Raw genomic sequence first — 20,955 nt, 5'->3', positions numbered from 1 at the left:
CTCCTCCTTGGGCAGTTTGCCACAGGAACACTCCACCCTGGGGGGACCAGCTCTGCGCGCCGATCACATTCGGCGTTTAGAAAAACATTTAATTATGTGCGAAGAGAGAGTCCCTGTGTCATTTGCTGGCCAGGTTTGTTTGGGACTTTATTATCATACATATCACTGTAGCCTATTATTCCTCGGCAGATTGGACAAGTTTCAAGGTTAATACAAATGTTCTGACAAATTGTTATTTTGAAAGTGATTGAAGGAAACGTCCCACTCGAAGCATGTGTTTGACCTTTTAGGGGAGGAAAAGAAGAAAATGCTTGTGGAAGCCTCATGCAGCCTGCGTTCTTTTGACAGCTCTAAATTGTTTGGCGAGCGCTGAGTTGCTCTAAGCACCATAGAGACCAGCATTTCCTTCCGAAGTTGCTCTCCCCCCACTTGGACTTGTCACTTTAAGTAATAATGATAATAATCAGAATGTAATAAGAAGTTGCATATTTTAGCCAGGCCCGGGAGCTCTGTGCATTACCTCATTCTGTGTTCACACTGCACTCCGAGGAGTCAGAACTCTTTTCACCTCCATTGTGCAGAAGAGAGAACTGAGGTTTAAATTAAGTGACTTGCTCAAGGTCAAAGTGTTCAAGTGGTGGAAGCTAGATGAAAACCCAGGTCTGTCCATCTCCAAACCACCCAAATAGCTCGTCTTCAGCGGAAGCTAAAGGATCCCACAGGTGCTGCCAGAGACTCAAATGCCCATAGCTACTTCCTGGTGGACTTCCAATTGCTGGTGTCCGTATCTCAGCATCTCTCAGGATTGTTCCTGGATCTGCCGAAGGCTGCATGTCCCGTGCAGACCAGCCCAGAAGTGCTAGCGAATTAACCCAGGAGGAAGCCCCCAACCAATGAGTCCTGGGAGTTGGCATGTAAACATTCCAGCCCTCGCCCCTCGGATGAGATGATTCTGAGTCCTGTGTATTATCCACTGTTTCTTGGTATTTCCTTCCAGGGCTGAGCTCCGGCCACCCGCTGTGCTACCTGATTAAGGACACACCTTTTATTGGCCGCCTTCTCTTCCCTGTATCACTTCTCCGCAACCCCACTGGTGTTCTCAGCACCTCCCAAATGAACTACTTGCACTTAAACCTTTGGCTCAAAGTCACTTCCAGAGTAATCCAAATTGAGACGGGGGCTCCCTAAAAATGCCCCTGGGATTAAGATACCTGGGGCCAGCGGAGGCTGAGGAAGGACAAGTGTTGGGCTGACCCATGCTGCTCCCTGGTGATAATAGTGACTTGTGATAAATCTACCCCCCCCCCATTACTTTGTTCCTAACACTAGTGACCCCAGGTTACCCTGCCAATCACCCTCGTGTTGGCAGGAAAGTGCAATTGCAGGTAAAATCTTCCCCAAGGAAAATTGTTTCATGAGAACTTTTATACACAGAAGTTATAGACTTAAGGCTTCCAGGGATGCTAAAAGACACACACAATTCAGAGAATTTAAACCAAGGCCTCTCTAGGTGTGATTCCTCCCCCAGCCCTCCAAAGCAGTGAGCACAGTAATCTGTGGCGGTCAAGTCCATGCACTCTGCCCTCAGACTCCCTAGGTTTAAATCCTGGCTCCAGTATTTATTTACAAGCTTTTTGACCCTGGGCGCAAAGTTCTCAGTGACTTCATTTCCTCAGAAGTAAAACCATGATAATAGTAATATCTGCCACCTGGTTGTGAAAGTATAAAGTATTTGGACAGTGCCTGGCGCATAGTAAAGGCTAGATGAGAATTACCTATCACTGTTATGCTAATATTATTACTAATACTAGTATTATTATTGTTAGCATATTGAGGAAGAGATGGGGGATGAGCACCCAATAAATGTAAGATGTAATTTACCAAGTTTGCATAACTCCCTTCTCGCAGGGCTCATTTTGCCATTTATAGATGCACAGTGAAAATCAGTAATTTACAGAGTCACCAAGATGCATGAATTTGCTGACGGGTCTGAGTCCCTCCCTGCCGTACCTCGGTATGGTACATACCTGTCCAAGTGGCACATTGCAGGAGAATTCCAGATCTGCTGGAAAATAAGCTAAGGGAGAGTCTGTCCTGAAGTACTACTTTTATTCTTCACATGAAGCCCCAACGCTGTCTCCCAAGCAAGACCCACCATGACCGACTCCCACCCATGAGCTATCCAACCTTTTTTTTTTTTTTTTTGAGACAAAGTTCTGTCCCCTTGGATAGAGTGCAGTGGCGTCACCATAGCTCACTGCAGCCTCAAACTCCTGGGCTCAAGGGATCCTCTTGCTTCAGCCTCCTGAGTAGCCCAAACTACAGGTGCACACCACCACCCCTGGCTATTTTTTTTTTTTTTTTTTTTTTTTCTATTTTTAGTAGAGACGGGTCTGGCTCTTGCTCAGGCTGGTCTCAAACTCCTGACCTCAGGCCATCCTCCCGCCTTGGCCTCCCAGAGTGCTAGGATTACAGGCGTGAGCCACCGCGCCTGGCCCTACCCAACCTTTACTACATGTCTTTTCTGCTTTCGGGAGCTTCCTCACCCCAAGACCCCAACACAGCACTCTGTCTAGTCCGAGTTCTTTGCAGTTGCTTCTGCCTTTTCCTGCCGTTCCTGGAAACCCTTTTCAAGGGGTCCCCTAGACTTTTTCTTTCTGCACAAGATCATTCGCTCAACCTGACCCATGTTCACTTAAGCCCCCTACCATTCTTCTCCTTCCTGGCTCATCGTTCATACCCATCGGACAATTCATTCCATTTTGTCTTGTGAAAAGGAAAATGCCTGAGGTTTGTCACCAAGAGGCCTAGGCACGGATCTCTTTTAGCTCAGCAAAAGCACGTGACCCCCCTGAGCGGTGGTTTCCGAGTCTATTACCAGTTAGTCATCAGAGGTGCTGGGAAGTGACACCCGCGGGAGCAACTGGCAGCTGATGGGGGACGGGAGTCACCGAATAAATGCCCCACCTTTCTTGCCTCGCAGTAGGACAATTCTGAGATACGTTCTAGAGCAGGTTCAGCAAACTTTTTCTTAAAGGGCCAGATAGTAAATACAGATATAGATGGTAAGTATTTTAGGCTTTGCAGCCGGGGTGGTTTTTGTCGCAGCTGTATACTTCAGACAATACATGAGCAAATGAGCGTGGCTTTGTTCGTATACAATTTTCTTTGCAAAAACAGGCAGGTGGCCCCGACCCCTGTTCTAAAAGGTCTGAGAAGGTCCCCCGGGGCACTGGCCCGCACTGCTCACACTCACTGACACATTATTCACTGTCTTTCCTGCCTCCTCGCTCTGCTCCCTCGCCACAGTTGCTGGGGTCTCCGCCCAAATCCTGGTCTCGGTTCTGCTTTTGGGTGAACCCACACTGAGACCAAGGGCTACGAAGGCCAAGTGTGAGGAGTCCTGAGGCCACATCATGGGAGACTCGTCTGATGGGGCCAGAGGGGGTGCTCCAGGCAAAGGGAATGGCGCAGGCACAGCCCCGAGCAGGGAGGACTCCTGGCTGCCTTGAGAAGCTGGGGGAAGACACAGTGGCTGGAGCACGGGAGGAGACGGGAATAACAGAGTCACGTGACCAGAGACAGAGGTGGGGACAGGTCCCACGGAACCTTAGGGCCATACTAAGGCCTCGAGTCTAGATCTCGAGGCAGCAGGGAGCCACCGAGTGTTTGAGAAGTCGGGTGGAATGACGTGATATGTGTGCACCGGCCAGGCTCAAAAGGGGCCACCAGAAGCTTCCCCCACCGGCCCTTCATCCCCCAGATCCTGTTAGTGACCTACTCACCCCTAATCACTTAGAACCCAGGCAGGAGATCAAAACCATCACCTTAAAACAGACCCACAAAGAGTTAAGTACCCTCCATCAACAGGAGATAGAGCAATAAAAATACATAATACAACTACAGAACAAACAGGGCTGTGGCTCGGGCCCTGCCGGCTTATTGCTCAGACTTGGAGAAGGATGGTGTGGTAATAGCCTTTGATTCTGCGGGCTCCTGCCAACTATTTCACACTGCCCATTACTCCTTCCTGCTTGGTACCCTTGTCTTGAAGAAGTGATGCGATGAAGTCTTCACTGAGGAACCCTGGAGTAACAGCCCCTTTTCCTGCCCCCCACACCCCGCTCATCACACAGGCAAGAAAAAAGAAAATGTTACCCAGTTTTTCATGTGTTTGCATTTCTTCCAGAAACCCCCTTCTTCCAGGCATGTAGACACTTCTGAACGTAGCATCGTCTTGAGGGATAGCCCAGGACTGTTGTGGGCTGAAAAGATGTCCATTACCTCCTCTATAAGAATCCACCCCGGTAGTTGGAACTTGAGGGTGGAATAAATACACGAGAACACAGAGAAGCTCTTAGAGGACTCTCGGAACTATCACCAGGCTGGTGGTGACCTTTTCTTAGGAGAGGTTTGAGGGGGCGGCCACCCTGATCCCTGTGGATAACTCCAGCCTGTAGTAGCCTCCAGGTCTTGCAGAGGTAGACTTCAGGACAAATGACCACACTTTTCCGTGACTAAAGCCACTTGGCCAGAGACCACATGCCTTATGAGCAGCCTTCCCTGATACTTTGCCTGAACATGTGAACATGTGTGTGTTGGTGTGCGCGTGTTCATTGAGTTTCTTCTGGATCATTCTGAGGAAACGGTACTGCTCCTCCAAGTAGCATGAGAGCTGGCTCATTTGTAGACCCAAAGGAAAACCCAGCTATCGCTGTGTCTCCACCAGAGGTATCACTTGCATTCTGAAGTTCCAATTGTTTTTCTTTTCTTTCTCCTGCTACAGTTTTGACAATGGTGAACTGAATGCACCCCTCGGCCAGGTAGTCAGGGGAATCATAAATCCCACAAAGCCAGGAGCACCTCTTTGGTTAATGTTTCAGGTAGATTTCTTCTCGTTACAACTGACAGAAAATCCATCTCATACCTGCTTGAGCAAAAAGGAAATGATCAGGCAAACCCCACCAGGAAGGCTGGGGGTGAGGCTGGCTGCAGGTGCAGCTTGGTCCTTTCTTTTTTATTAAGTGGGAAATATGCTATTTATTATTTTTTAAGTCACTTCAGGATTTTTTTTTAAATAATTGCTTTATATATGGGAAGAAGTTACCAAAATTTATCACTTACTAGCAGTGGCTTTGAAATATTTTTTGACCCCCAATAGCAAATATATTTCATTGTAACCCATTTATTCTTTTCCTTTCTACTTCATTTTTTAATTCTGGTGATGACCATTGAATTTATTTTCACAACTCAACAATGGGTCATAACCCGCTGTTTGGAAAACACTGTCTTAAATATTCTGATCAAACTTTCCTACAGAAAGAGGAAAAAGGAGAGGCTAATGTGCCAAGGGGACTCAGTTTCTTTCTCGTTCAGCTGAGTCTTGGCTGTGTGTGGGCTTCATCCTTTGGTTCCACATCGGGCCAAGATGGTACCAGTTGTCCTGGACCCTATATCCTCTCTGCTTTAATTCTAGAGGCCTGTGACTCAACCAGCATCCTCAGTAAAAACCTCATCATGTCTCATTAGCTTTGATTTTTCTGTGGACTTGGATTAAATCAAGCACCATCCCTGAACCGATTGCTGTGGCCAGAAGCATCTTATGTGCAGACTGGCCTTGATGTTGTGCTGTATCCATGACCAGGCGTGGAGCTCTATCCAAGCTCATGAGCTGAACGTGTGGGGAGGAAGATCAGGGCATGCTTACAAAAGAAGGGTAAAGGGGAACAGAATGGCAAATGTCCTCTACAGGGTTAGGCCTAACCACAGGTACAACTGGCAATTAGCTTGCACTTGGCAAATGGGAGTCACTGCCCCACATGTGGCCCTTCCTGACTCACCGGTGCCAGGGCTAACTTTACCAGAAGATTTCTTTGCATAATAGGCAATAAAGCTTAAGGTATAATGTCTCTAGGAGAGAGGAGTTGATTCAGACTAAAGTGTAAATGGCTGATGCAAAAATATTTTTTGATTGTGGAGGGAGGGCAAATGTATCTGTCTTAGTCCATTGGGGCTGCTATGACAAAATACCATAAATTGGGTGGCCTATAAGCAACAGAAATTTATTTCTTACAGTTCTGCATATGCAGAAGGAAAAAAACGCTAGGACTCCAGGAGGGGCAGCAGCTAAAGCTGACTTCTCTGGGGTTCTTGAGCGGAGCTTTGGCCCCTTTTAGAGTTAAAAACATTAAGACAGGGGAGACGTGAGCCAGTTCAAGAGAGCTGCCACCTGACAGCTCCCTAAGTCTGTGTGCATCTGGTGAGCCCTGTGCAGAGCTGAGCAGCTCTGACGCTCATTGGTCTGAGCCAGAGAACAATCTTGTTTCCAAGGTGTGCTTGCTGGCAATTCAGATTACACCTTCCACTTGAAGAGAGAAGCTGGGACTGATGCCAAACTCACTGTAAGCCACTCTGGTCCTTAAAATGGCACTTACGGGGCTGTAGGAAATCTAAACTGGATCATTCACTCAAGACAGAAGAGCTATCATAACCGTAAAATTCTCATTCAGCTCAATGCAATCAGCAGTAACAAAGGGACTAATTTTTGCCAGCTCTGCCACTAACCAATTTTTAAAAAAATTGTTACAGATGGATAGATATATTATGGATATACAGATATATGTGGATACGATATATACACATGTATATACCCAAATCATAAGTATCCATCTTAATACCTTATTACAAACTGAACACACCTGTCTAAGCAGCACCCAGATTAAAAATAGGCCATAACCAACACCATGGAACCCCACTCCACCCCCAGCCCCACCCAGCCTATGTTTCCTTTTAATCACTTCCCCAAAGGTAACCACCGTCTTTGCTTTCAACGGCATGGATTAGTTTTGCCTGTTTTGTGTTCTATAGAAATGGATCAAACAGCATATACTTTTGTGGGTGCTTTCTTTTAATCCTTATGCTTGTGAGATTCATTCATATTTTTGCATATAATTGTAGATGATTATTCCTATCAATGCATAGTATCCCATTGTGTGACTATACCACCCTTAACTTATATGTGCCACTGTGGTTGGGCATTTGAGTAGCTTCTACTTTTTGGCTACTACAAATTCTGCTCTTATAAACACTTTAGTACATATTTTTGATGATCACATATATGGATTTCTTTTGAGTATATTTCCAGGAGTGGAACTTCTGTGTCGTAGGATGTACGTAAATTCAGCTTTAGTAGATATTGGCCAACAGTTTTCCAAAGTGGTTGTATCAATTTACATTCTAACTAGCAATGTTCCAGTTGATCCATGTGTTAAGAAGCTCTTGGCATTTTCTGTCTTTTCCATTTTAGCCATCTGGACGGTGTGTGCATGGTATTGCACTGTAGTTTTCATCGGTATATCCTGGATGGCTAGGGAAATGTATCATTTTTGCATATGTTTATTGGTTGTTAGGGTGCTCTCTTTTGTGAATTATCTGTTCAAGTGTTTTGCTCATTTTTCTATTAGGTTATCTTTCTCTTCCGTATTGATTTATAGGAGTTTTAGGTATATTTTTGATATGAGTCTTTCGTGGATATACATGTTTGGGGAGCTGCCTTTTCCCTTATTGTGCCTTTTGATGGAATCTTAATACATTCCAATTTATCAATTGTTTTTCTTTCGTGGTTAGCATGTCTTGTGTCCTGTTTGAGAAACCTTCACCTGCTCCAAGGTCATAGGTATTTTCTCCTGTTTTTCTCTAAAAGCTTTATCACGTTGCCTTTCACACTTAGGTCTGCAATCTATCTGGAATTAATATTTTTTGTATGGTGTGAAGTGAGGGTCAAAATACACTTTTTTCATGTGAATATCCAATTTACACCTGACAAGTTTTAATACTGAGGTTAGACCAGCAGATTTTTCTTTTAAACAAACCAGCATGGGATAGAGAGATTCTGGTTAATCTGGAACATACTATTAAAGCAGAAAGAGAAGATTCTTCGTGTTAACATTTATATGATTGTACTTAGGGCTTTGTGTAACTGTCCTTCAAAATGATGCTAAATCTGCCTTTCTGATCTAAATGACTCACCATTTTCCACACAAAGTGTAAAACCCAACGACTAACTGTGGCTACTCCATCACAACATGCCTTGTCATGGCACCGTGCTTTTGCACATGAGGCTCTCTGCCTGGGATACCTGCCCTGTCTCCTGTTTACCATCTGCCACTTCCTCAAGCCTGTTCTCCAATACTCCCTTGTCTATGAAGAGGTCCCTGATTCTGTCCCTATCACAGTTAGTTTCTTCCCTAGTATAATTTACCTGTTCCTGTGAGAGCAATTATCTCACCCAGTTCTAATTATGTCTGTGTCTCACTGCCACTTCCCATGAACTCTTTGAAGGCAAATACTGTGGTTTATCTTGGGGTCTCCACCATTCACCAGCATCTTGCCCATATAAAAATTTAATATATTTTTATTTGATTACTGCTAAATAAGTCAGAGTAGTGGGAATGCCCATCAATTGAGGCATTGGAAGATGGAAATAAGACCACGCCATGTCTTAGAAAGTAGAAAAGATGATAGGCCTACGGCAACATCACCCATTGGTCTACGGCAAAGACCCAAAGGTCTACAGCAACATCACTCATTTTGAACAGGAGAGAAAACTGAGCGGGCTGGGGGAGAAAGCAGAGACAAAGGAGGAGAAAAAAGGAAAGAGACTGCTACGTTTATCAATGATGGCGTAACTGGTATCCGGCTTGTCCACCCACCATCAATTGCTATAAAACTGAATAAAACATGCAAGACAATTATTAATATTTTTAAACATTGGACAATACACAGCATAGGAATGTAAAAAAGAAGGGATTTAAATGAGGTGAACCCCATGTTTGCTGTACTGTCTCTATGGGGACAGTTTCGTGATCGTGGCGTGGGAAGATGGAGCTAAAGCAAAACACTGTGGTCCTGCTGAAAGGAGACAGAGACCAGACCTTGAGAAGGATGAAGCAGCTGCCACTTGCAGGACAGGGTTCGGGGGAGGAGGCTCCTTCACAGAGAGAGGGGCTCCAGAAGTTTGCATGGCTTGGTCACGGCTGGGCTACACTGAACGAGGCAAGTCATCACAAGGCCTAACGGAGAACAATTACTATGGCGTTGAGAGCGAAGTGGAGATACTCAAGGTCACAAGGAAGTTAACTGCCAGGACAAAACTCAACAGTCTTTAAAGGAAGACAACATAATTCAACCACCTTGAAATATATCATCTACCGTGTATGTCCAGCATTCAGTTTAAAAAAAAATTAGACATACAAAGAAACAGGAAAGTGTGACACATAATTAAGAAGAAAGTCATCAATAGAAACAGGCATTGAGATGACTCCGATGTTGGAATAACAGGCCAGGACCTTCAATCGGGTGTTATAAATATGTTCAAAGACTTAAAGGAAAATATGGTCTTACTGAATAAATAGAGAGAGAATCTCACAGAGCGGGGAGAGCCATAAAGAGAATTAAATGGAAATTCTATAACTGAAAAGTACAATATCTGAAACAGAAAATTCACTGAATGGGCTGGACAATAGAGATAATAGAACAAATGGTCACTGACCTTTAAAACACAGCAAATGTAATAATTCATCAAGAAGATCGCTATTTTAAAAATTGAAAAAATTAGCAGAGCCTCAGTGGCCTATGGGACAATGACCAACAGTGTGATGTGGCACAAGTGTGACTGGAGTACCAGGAAGGAAGGAGAGATTGAGAACAAGGTAGAAAAGTCGTGGTGTAAAATTTCCTAAATTTCATGAAAAACAGATTTAAGAAGCTCAAAAGACCCTACGCAGGATAAATACAGAGAACCCACAACTGGGAAAATCATACTCAAAGTCCTGAATATAAAAACTAAATTTCCTGAAACAGCTAAAAAAAAAAAGTGATATATTACATTGAGAGAGATGATGATGTGAAGGTTTGCCAGCTTCTTATGAAAAACAGTGGTAGCCAGCAGACAATAAAATAACATCTTCAGAACGCTGAGAGAAAAACACTGTCAAACCACAATTTTACCTGCAGCAAAACATATCCTTTAAAAATTAGGATGAAATAAAGACACTGTCATGTAAATGAAAGCTGAGTTTGTCAGCACTACAAGAAATATCTGCACTACAAGAAATGCTAAAGGAAATTCTTCAGGCTGGATGGACATGAGCCAGAGAAAATTTCAGATCTGTAGGAAGGAATGAAAAGTAACAGAAATGGTGAATATGAGGGTAAATATAAAAGTCTAGATTTTTTAGAACTTAAAAGATGGAGGGGAAAAAGGAACAGAGAGGAGTGATGAAGTAAAAACCACAATCAGTGGGGCTTAGAAAATCCCAGCTCTGCTATTTATAGACTGTATGAGCATAGACAAGTTGCTTAACTTCTGGAAGACATTGTCTTCATCCGTTACTGGGTTAATAACACTTACCTGTGTGTGGCTGTTAAAAAAAAAAAACTGGGAAGAACGTACATAAAGTGCTTAGCACGGTGTCCAGGGCACAGTGGGCGTTCCGTGAAAGGAGCTGTCACCATGCTGTGTCAGGAATCACATAAGTGTCAAAAATTGAAGTTTAGAACCATCTTGCCTAATGCAAGTGTGTCCACAGTTTTAATAACCTTTCCTTTCTTTTCCATTTCTCTTTCTTTTGAAAATAAAAATCATAAATGCTCGTAGTGTTCATCTTAGGTTTGATCTCTTAGGTCTACCAATTCTGAGACATTAAGTTTCAGAACCATCGATCATTTCGAGGATTGCAAATCCCAGTGTCATGTGCTTCATTTTAAAATCTCTAGAAAACGCGTGCCTCAGATGCAAGCGGATTTTAAAGTATGTGTGAACTTTTGTCAACATGACTGAAACAGCAGAGCATTCTATACTGTTTCCCAAACTGCAGTCTTTTGCTTACCACTTGCATAAATGTTGCCATTATGTACTCAATATCTTTAAATGACTCACTTATTTTTTTTGTACTTAAATTAAAATTTCAAAAGGCAACTTGGGGTACTACTATATATGAAGAAGTCATTGGCCATAAACTGAAAACAAACATTTAAAAATTGATTACCTTGGCCGGGAGCGGTGGCTCACGCCTGTAATCCTAGCTCTCTGGGAGGCCGAGGTGGGCGGATCGTTTGAGCTCAGGAGTTCGAGACCAGCCTGAGCAAGAGCGAGACCCCATCTCTACTAAAAATAGAAAGAATTATATGGACAGCTAAAAATATATATATAGAAAAAATTAGCCGGGCATGGTGGTGCATGCCTGTAGTCCCAGCTACTCGGGAGGCTGAGACAGGAGGATCGCTTGAGCCCAGGAGTTTGAGGTTGCTGTGAGCTAGACTGACGCCACGGCACTCACTCTAGCCCGGGCAACAGAGTGAGACTCTGTCTCAAAAAAAAAAAAAAAAAAAAAAAAATTGATTACCTGCAAAACAATGTTGTTACACTCTAGCTACAAACTGTTGCTTTCCCAGGAGGACTCTGAGCCCCAGCTTGCTCTATCTTTGTTGAGAGAAAGAGAAAGAGCTTGAGAGAAATTGATTTGCAAGTGTTACAGAGGTGTTAAAAACATACTAGCACATAACTGAGACTTTCTCCTTGTTGGAATCATAAGGAATGAAATAATTTAAAAGGGAATAACTTTCTCAATGTGCAGTTCAATTTCATTAATGTTCTGTTTCTAAGCTTTTATTCCCTCATATATAAAAAATGGAGATAATAATAGCATCTACTGCAGGTTTGGAATATAGGATAGGGAAAATAATTTATGTCAGGCTCTTAGCACAGTGCCAGGTATATAGACGACACTCAAGAAATATTAGATACAATTTAAAGTATTAAATATGCACTCAAGACTCACATTCTTCTTGTTCACGAGGAAAACACAGATGGGCTTCTTGTCATTTACCTTTTCCATGTGCATGTTGAAATTGGAGGGGGATTCCCCTAAAGGGGAAGTCATCATGGTCTAGAAGCTTAACTTGTTAGTAGAATTTTTTAATTTTAAAATTTCTGGATGATCAGTTAAAGTTGAAATACGATTATTTAAAGTTGGAACTCAGAAAACAATACCCCAAAATGAAGGCCTCTGAAGCAGCCAAAGAAGCAACAGTTTTTCTCTGATCTTCTCCTGCCCTCCTGCCTCGCCTACCCATTCTCCCCCGAGACTAGCCCTAGAAACTAGACCCCCCCCCTTCCCCAAGGAAGGCCCGAACGCACCAGAACCCCTTTTCCCCAAAGCCAGCCACAAAACTTAAAATTATTCTGTGCAAAACTGCCCATAAAGAAATTACCTGACCTACCTCCTTTGTAGGTCACAGGACCCCATGCACCCCATGCAGAGAGGGCCCTCCCCCACACCCAGAAGGCAGGAATGCACGCAGGCCAGGAATCTAGACAGACAGCCCAACTCAGAGTGTGAGCATTAAATCACACTCTTTTTGTCCATTCATATTTCTGCATGGCTGTCTATATTTTATTGAACCTCAGCATGAAAATGGACAACTCCCCCTGTATCTTTGGATGTTCATTCTGAAGGCTCCTGTGTATACACATTAAATAAATTTGTGTGCCTTTTCTCCTATTAATCAATCTGTCTCTTTTCAGTGATTTTCAGCGAACCTCTAGAGGGCCAAAGGCCTTGGCCCCCATGTTACTAAAAGACATTTAAAAACTAGCATTCCTTGTCACATGGGTTTCTGCCTCCATTATCCTACTCTGTTACTCTCCATGTCGGGGGAGATCATGTCTTCTTTTTCAGCTTCTCTCTCTCTTTGACTCTCTCTGTCTCTCTCTCTCTCTCTCTCTCTCACACACACACACACACACACACAAAACAGCCCACCACCACAGTGAACACTCAATTAATAGCTGCATAATATGTCTTCTTTAAAGATGGAAGCCCCGGATCTATCTCGTTTTCAAAATAACTGATAACAGAGAAAGCATGACCATGTGACACTGGTCATTTCACTAGTTTAATCATAAAAGCTTTGATTTTACTGAAAACAATTTCTAGTAGCAAATTAAAGAAACTTTTTTAGTAAATTTGAATTTAGGAAACCTTTAAAAAAATAGAACCAGAAACTTCTAGAAATAATGATAGATTTACTCCTGGTGGAAAACTCTAAAGTTCACTGCATTAATACTGTATCTTTTTCTTCCACTGACATGAGCTGGTAATTAATTGCACATTTTGTGCTTGAAAACAATAAAAAACAAACAATATAAAAAGAGGATTTTGTCAAATCGTCACTATACATCAGACATAATGTTTTTTTCACTTTCATCAGATCTTTACCATCCATCAAATATGTTAATATTTATGGAGTCTTTATGGAAGAAATTTGTTAGAATTAATAAATAATAAAGCTAATATTTAAAAAAGAATTTCACCATTAAGTTGCCTATACTTTACTATAGCAATTAAAAAAACAGAAAAGCATTAAGCAGACAGATTATATTTCATTATTCAGAATAACTCACTACCCCAAAGTATTTTTTTAAGAATGAAATAAAATGTCTTGACAACTTCAACTTTTAGGAATTTTTCCATCAATCTGTATAAGGCCAGAGGTCATTAGGCATATATAGCAATTCATGCTGAGAGATTTTCTTTTCCCGTGATTTGAGCTCAAGATGTTATATTATATTTGCTAATAAATTATTCAGGATTATAGTCTCTATATTACAAACTGAGACTGATTTTCTTATTTTGCACTCTTTTACCAGGTTTTAGTATTAGGATTATGTGAACTTCTTGAAATTGATTGAAAGTTACTTTTATTTCTATTATTAAGTAACAAGTTGCCTGAATATTTCCTGGCTTTATCCAAGAGATGCAAATTCTTCTACTGGTCAAAAAATTCCTGGAAAAGAGAGGGGAAATATAATGTTTGAATTTTTTCAGCATAAAAAGATAAGGGAAATAAAATATTAAAATTTGTTGATGCAAACTTTTTCTGTAGTAGAGTAGTGATAGAAGGATAAAAGTATTTCACCATATACCAGCAGACCTGAGCTCTGGTTAACTTTAGTTTTTCTCTTCTTTGATTCAAAAAGACAGTTTGTCTTTCTCCAGGTTATTGGAGTCTTGTTTCAGTGATAACTAGTTCCAAGGCATAAGGGAGTTAGCTTTCTGCTCAAAACTCAATGTTTTCAAACCTCTGTCTTAATAACTGAACTAGACTGAATTGCAGAGGTAATATGATTGAATATACTGAAGTTTTGAGTCATGTAGGAAAAAAAAATATATCACAGTTTGGTTCAAAATAGTCACTTCGTGAACACATATTACCTATAAGTTGCTGAGAAAGGAATAGTAATTTTGATACTAGCCAGTGCTTTTGTTTTTGTTTTGGATTTTAGACTTTAGCAAACAACTTGCCTAGTTCCTTTACAAATGCATTGGACTAATTTTTACCGATTTTAGCAAAGTATAAGTTTTTCAAGTTTTTTGTTGTTTCAAAATTTTACTGGAATTAAGTATTTGAAATGAGTTTCTTATGACAGCATCCATTAGATGGTATTTTTAAAATTCATTCTATCAATCTCTTTTAGTTGGGGTATTTAGATCATTTGTATTTAAGGTAATTATTAATATATCAGGAATTAAGTCTGTTCCAAATATATTCATGAATGTTATTTGAAGATATTAATGTGAGATTGAGGGTTAGGAGAAATAGTCTTCTGACCAATAAAATAACAACTTTAGACTGATAAACTACATTGTACTGTCCATCAGTAGAGTAGCCTTCACCTAGCCATGTCCTGACATTACAATCCTGGCTCATATTGTGAGATATTTCAGGAAACTGCTAAATAAACCCACTATTTTATTTATTATAGAGAGGTTTTTTTAATATATCATCCACTATATTCAGAGCCCACTTTATAAATGGCAAATTAAAATTTTTTATTTTAAGCCTTGCAAGAAAGTTTTATGTCTCCTGAGGAGTAAGAATAAATTTTTTATGGGCAAAATGATTTCAGAAACAGTAATATTTCACTTTTTTCTTTGTCTTCCAGGAAGCTCATCATCCATTTTTAATCTTAAAATTATAATCTTGTAATTAATTTACCACCTCTACACTTTACATTATTGTGGTTTTATATTTTACTTCACATGTTATACATGCCATAAGACTGTCATTATTGTTGCTTTAAACAATCATCTTTTACATATACTCACATATGTACCCTTTTGAGAGTTCTTTGTTCTTTCTTGCAATTCTATCCTTTCAACTGGAAATATTTTCCTTCAGCCTGAAGAAATTTTTTATCCTTTCACCTGCTGATGAGCATGTGGATTGTTTCTAGGTTTTGGTTATTATGAACTACACTGCTGTGAACATTTGTGATCTCTCTTGAGACATGTTTTCTTTTCTTTTGAGTAAACACCTGAGAGTGGAAAATGCTGGGTCTTATGATAAGTATTAATAATTATATGTTTACAATATAAAAAAGTACTAAAGTGTTCTCCAGAATTTTTGTACCATTTTACGCTCCCACCAGCAATACATGAGCATTGCAGTTGTACAACATCCTCACCAACCCTTGATAGTGTTTGTCTTTTTAATTTTAGCCATTCTGATGAATTAGTGATTTTGATTTGTATTTTTCTAACAACTAATAAGTTGAGCAATTTCTCATGTGTCTATTAGCCACTTTTATGTATTCTTTCATGAGATGTATGTTGAAATATTTTGTGCATTTTATATTGGATTCTTTTTATTCTTATTATTGAATTGTACAAGTTCTTTATATATTCTGGATCTAAGTCCTTTGTCAGATATATTGTGATTATTTTACTTCAGTCGTCAGTTTGTCTTTATACTTTCATAACAGTATCTTTTGGAGAGCAGAAATTTCCCCTTCACTTTTGAAGAATTTTTTTTTTTGCTAGGTGTAGAATGATAAGTTGGAAGATTATTTTTTTCCTTTCCTCATATTGAAGATGTTATTCTGTTATCTTTTGACTTCCATGGCTTTGACTAAGAAGTCAGCCATAATTCTTAATGTTTAAGTCTTTACACTTTCATAACAATATCTTTTGGAAAGCAAAAATTTCCCCTTCACTTTTGAAGAATTTTTTGCTAGGTGTATAATGCTAAGTGAAGGTGATATGTCCTTTATTCTGTCTGCCTGAAGATTTTGTTCTCTTAATCTTTGTTTGTTTTCAACAGTTTGACTGCATTGTGGCAAAAGGTCATTTCCTTTGTAGTTATCTTGCTTGGAGTTTGCTGAGCTTCTTGAATCTGTGGATTGATATCTTTTATAAATTTTGGAAAATTCCTAGTCAATAAAGATATCTTTAGTATTAACTTCTGTCCCATTTACTCTCCCCCCTCCTTCTGAATTTCCTATAAAATACACATTAGACCAGTTGGCAATGGTCTATGTGTCTGTTCCTGTTTTGTCTTTTCTTTCTCTCTGTGCTTCAGTTTAGATTATTTCCTTTAACCTGTCTTCAAGTTTACTAATTCTTTTTTCTGCTGTTTCCAATGTGCTATTAAATCCATCTATTAAATTCCTAATTTCAGATATTGTGTTATTTAGTTCTAGAGTTCCCATTTTATTCCTTTTTAGGCATTTTATTTCTCAATTGAAATTCTCTCTCTTTCCATCCATTTCTCTACACCTTTCTCACTTCTTTTTAACATATCCTTGATCATTATTTTAAAGTACTTGTTTGCTAATTCCAAATGTGGATCTGTTTCTATTGCCTATTGTTTCTCTTGATTGCAGATAACATTTTCCTGCTCCTTCTCATGTGTCATACTTTTATAACATGCCACACGCTCACATGAAAGAACTTAGAGACTGTGGTTAATATTAAGGCATCTCCTTTCCATTGTCAAAGAGTTTGGTTGAGGGGCTGATCACCTTGATTCAATTAGCAATTAAGATGGGCTATGGGTGGATTGCTGCTAAGTTAGTTTTGGTCTACCTCTGATTTCAACTGTCTTGAAGGTAGATACCTGCCTCATGTTTATCATTGTTCTCGTTCTTTCGTAGAATTTTTACTTCTAGCCACTGTGAGTAATTTCACTTTCCATTTCCAGCCCAGTTACCAGCCTCTCTTGCTGTGCCAGTTCCTAGCAAATGTCCTACAGAGGAAAATCAACAGACAGAGAAAACTGGTTTCTTGAGCCAGACCACTTTTATTAACTATGTTATCTTAATATGGTTTGTTTGTATTAACTTCCTCCAGTTCTTATCTTCTTTTATATCTATATTTCCCAAGGCCTTGATTTTTTCTATTCTATTTTATTTCTTATATTTAAGTTGCTTCAAATGTTTGTTAACTAAGACAGGGCCTAAATATATAAATAAATGAAGTTAATCTAAAGTTACTGCATTAATTATATCATATCAATGTTTGTTTTTCAAGTTGTTCTTTAAGGTCTTCAATCTTCTCTGAGAAATCATATTTAAAGGTAGTTTTTTTTAATCAACCTTGATTTTTCAAGATTATTGTTGAAGTCTCAAGAATGATACAAGAACCAACACTCAATTTATATGTGGAATCTACAGTGGATGGGCAGTTGTTGGCTACTGAATTAAATTCATTTTTCTAAGCCAGTCTCTTTAATGAGAAAAATGAAGGAAATAAAATGGGACATTTAAAAACTGATAGAAATTTTGAATATAATAACTACTGACAAAAGTCAATTAAAAAATCTCTTAAAATTTTTAATAGAAATAAATGAGAATGTTCAAGTGACAGGCACCCAAAGGAAAGAAGGACATTTCTTAAGTTTAACTATTGCATTACTCCTAAGCATTTTCCCCGAAGCAAAGAAAAATTTTGCAAATTTTATAAAAGTTCTATGATGATCCCTGAGTTTATCAACATACAAAGATGAATGAATATTGCTTCCTGTGTGTTCCTAATTAAACATTCCTTTACCATCATATAGTCCCATAATGCATTCAGAATCACATGCCCATGTTGCATTACATGGAGAAATGGTGAAAAATCAAAGCAGAAAGTTCTTTTCAATTAACTAAGGAGGTTTGTGAAAGAAAATAGGATCACTTATTGAAACTGCACAATGCCCATTTCTACAACACCTCTTTTAAAACCACCACTTTACATTTCTAGGTTTTTCCAAGACCTATAAAGTTTGACGATACTTACAAAATTTTCAAAGATCATGTACTAAGAGGGAAAAAACTACTCCAGAATCCGGTGGGTTTCATTTAAGGGCAAGGAAATGCCCTTAAATTCCATATATGTCCAGCTATGCTCAGGGGTTCCCTATACTGTCCAGGTAAAGTGTTTCCCAGATTTCCATTTCAGAGTAGGGAAAACTGTGGTTGCAGGGGAGGTGGAGTGTGTAGGGCAGCAATCTTGAAGAAGGTTTTCATGAGGGTTTTCATGTTCAACGCCTTTTTTGCCTACTTAGAATTCAAATACAGTAAAAGTAATCTGTTTCCTTTGCCAATAATTGCTGAAGCACTCATCTGCTTATATTAAAAGGGAGACCAATATCTTCCTCTAAAGACTTCTGTTCAGTTGTCTATGAAAACCAGGGACTTATTTAGAAGTGTGGGAGAGTCAGATAAATCCTCTTGCCACATGGAAACACAGTGTCGGTTATTTTTTATTTATTTATTTTTTAAACAGGGTCTTGCTCTGTCTCCCAGGCTAGAGTGCCGTGGCATCGTGATATCTCCCTATAACCTCAAACTCCTGGGCTCTAGCAATCCTTCTGCCTCAGCCTCCTGAGTAGCTGGGACTACAGGTGTGTGCCACCACATCCAGATAATGTTTCTATTTTTTTGTAGAGATAGGATCTCACTCTTGCTCAGGCTGGTCTCAAATTCCTGGCCTCAAGCAATCCTCCTGCCTCGGCCTCCCAAAGTGCTAGGATTACAGGCGTGAGCCACCATGCCTGGCCACAGTTTCACTCTTAAACATCTGTCCTGCACAATCATATACCTATCATGCAGCAAGATTGTGCAGGATATATATGTGAGCAAAACACCAAGCTCATAAGTGATCTTGCCTCAGGGTGAGTTACACCTACAGACCTCGTGTTGGATTATCCAGCTTTATTGGACAGGTTCTAGTAATGTTGCACCTCAAACGGGGTTGTGTCTATGAACTGTTCTAGAGTATGACTCCATCCCAGGGAACTTAATGGCCCAAACACCACCTCTTTGCTCACTACAGGTTCTTTGGGAGGAACAGCCTTTGCCAGGCCAGAAGAAATCCTGCAATATCTGTCCCAGGGAAGTGCCTGCTTACCTGTGTTTACATAGCCACAGCAAGCCTTCAAGAAGAGAGTTTTTGCATCCATCTACACAGGGAAGTGGCTGAAAGTTTCACTTACAAGAGAATCCCAAATGCTCCTGCATTTCAGGGATGACTACCCTTAAAAAACAGCAAGAAGGAATTGGCCTTTGATGTTCCCACCCCTCCTAATGAAATACACCCTTCCCCACAAGGCTTTGTTCTGTAGAGTCCTGTCTTGGCCGTCTTCCCTTCTCAGTCTGTGTACGCCCCCTGGTCAGTTCCATCTGGTACTGTTTGATGTATGTGCATGGATAACTCCCAAATCTGACTCTCCGGTCCAGATCCCTGTCCTCAGCTTCCGATGTATGCACCTAACCCTTCTCGATACCTCCACCTGCATATCTCACAGACATCTCAGACTCACCACAAATGAACTCATTATTCCCATCCCACGCCTGTTCCTCTTCCTGCATCTTTCGGCATCAATCCATGGCACCAAGGTCCACCCATGGCCGGAGACAGAAACACAGGAGCTATCCTTGATGGCTACCTGTCCCTCACCCCACATCAATCCTATGTCCTAAATATCTCTCAAGCCACCTTCTCATCATTAGACCACTGCCGGTACACTTTATAGGCTACCATTGTCTCTTGTTTGGATGACTCCAACAGCCTCTGAACTAGTTACCAAATCACCTGGTTTGTCTCTCTTTAATCGATTCCCCACCCTGCAAAGTGATCCTTCCGAAAGGAAATCTGACCTCCCAACCACGCCCCCCCAACAATCTCTATGATACCTAAAACTTGTTCTGAGTTCCCTAAGGATAATGTCCTTTGTAACAAGTTTTCCATAAAGCATTTTGGGCTGGCCCTGCCTCATTCTCTCATTCTCTCATATTCATCCTCTCTCTCTCTGTCTCCCCACACTTCTCTCTCCGCCAATTAACCCTTCCAGCCACATTATAATCCCCTGTCTTTTTCCTGCAGTCCTCTGCACATGTTCCTTCTGTCAAATCACTTTTTCTCGCCCTGTTTGCTTGACCAACTCTTACACATCATTCAATGCCCATCTTAAATGTCACTTCCCCTGAGAAACCACCTTTACCTGCTTAGATGAGGCTTGGTGTCCCTTCGAGAACCAGGTGTTTCCCTTATCAAAGCACTTGCCCTCCTGTGTTAATTATTTCAATAAAAATTTGCTGGGCCCCTATTATGTACCAGGCAATAGACAAACACAAGAGACAACCAAACACAGTCTCTTCTCATATGAAGAACACAGTCTAGTGAGCGAGACTCACAGCACACAATTACCAGCATATTATGATTGACTGGTAGCTTGTTTTATCCACAAGAATGTAAGCTCTGTGAGGCCAATAATGCACCTTCTGGATTTGTTTCCTGAGGCTGTCGAAGCAAATAACCTCAACCTTGGGGGCTTAAAATAACCAACATTTATCCTCCCACAGTTCTGGAGGCCAGAAATCAAGCGGGGCCACACACCCTCAGGGCCTATAGAGTAGAATCCATCCCTTGCCTCTTCAGCTGGTGGCTGTAGCATTGCTCGGCTGTGGCTGCATCACTCCAACCTCTCTTTGTCTCCGTGGCCACATTGCTGCCTTCTCTTCTGTGAAGACTACCTCTGCCTCATTCTTAAAAGGACACTTGTCACTGGATTTAGGACCCACTGGATAAGCTGGTCCTCTCAAAATCCTTAATTCCATCTTCTGCCATA

Source organism: Eulemur rufifrons, chromosome 23 (genome assembly GCF_041146395.1).
Source record: "Eulemur rufifrons isolate Redbay chromosome 23, OSU_ERuf_1, whole genome shotgun sequence".
NCBI classification, from domain to species: domain Eukaryota; kingdom Metazoa; phylum Chordata; class Mammalia; order Primates; family Lemuridae; genus Eulemur; species Eulemur rufifrons.
Note: the sequence above shows the minus strand (reverse complement) of the source record.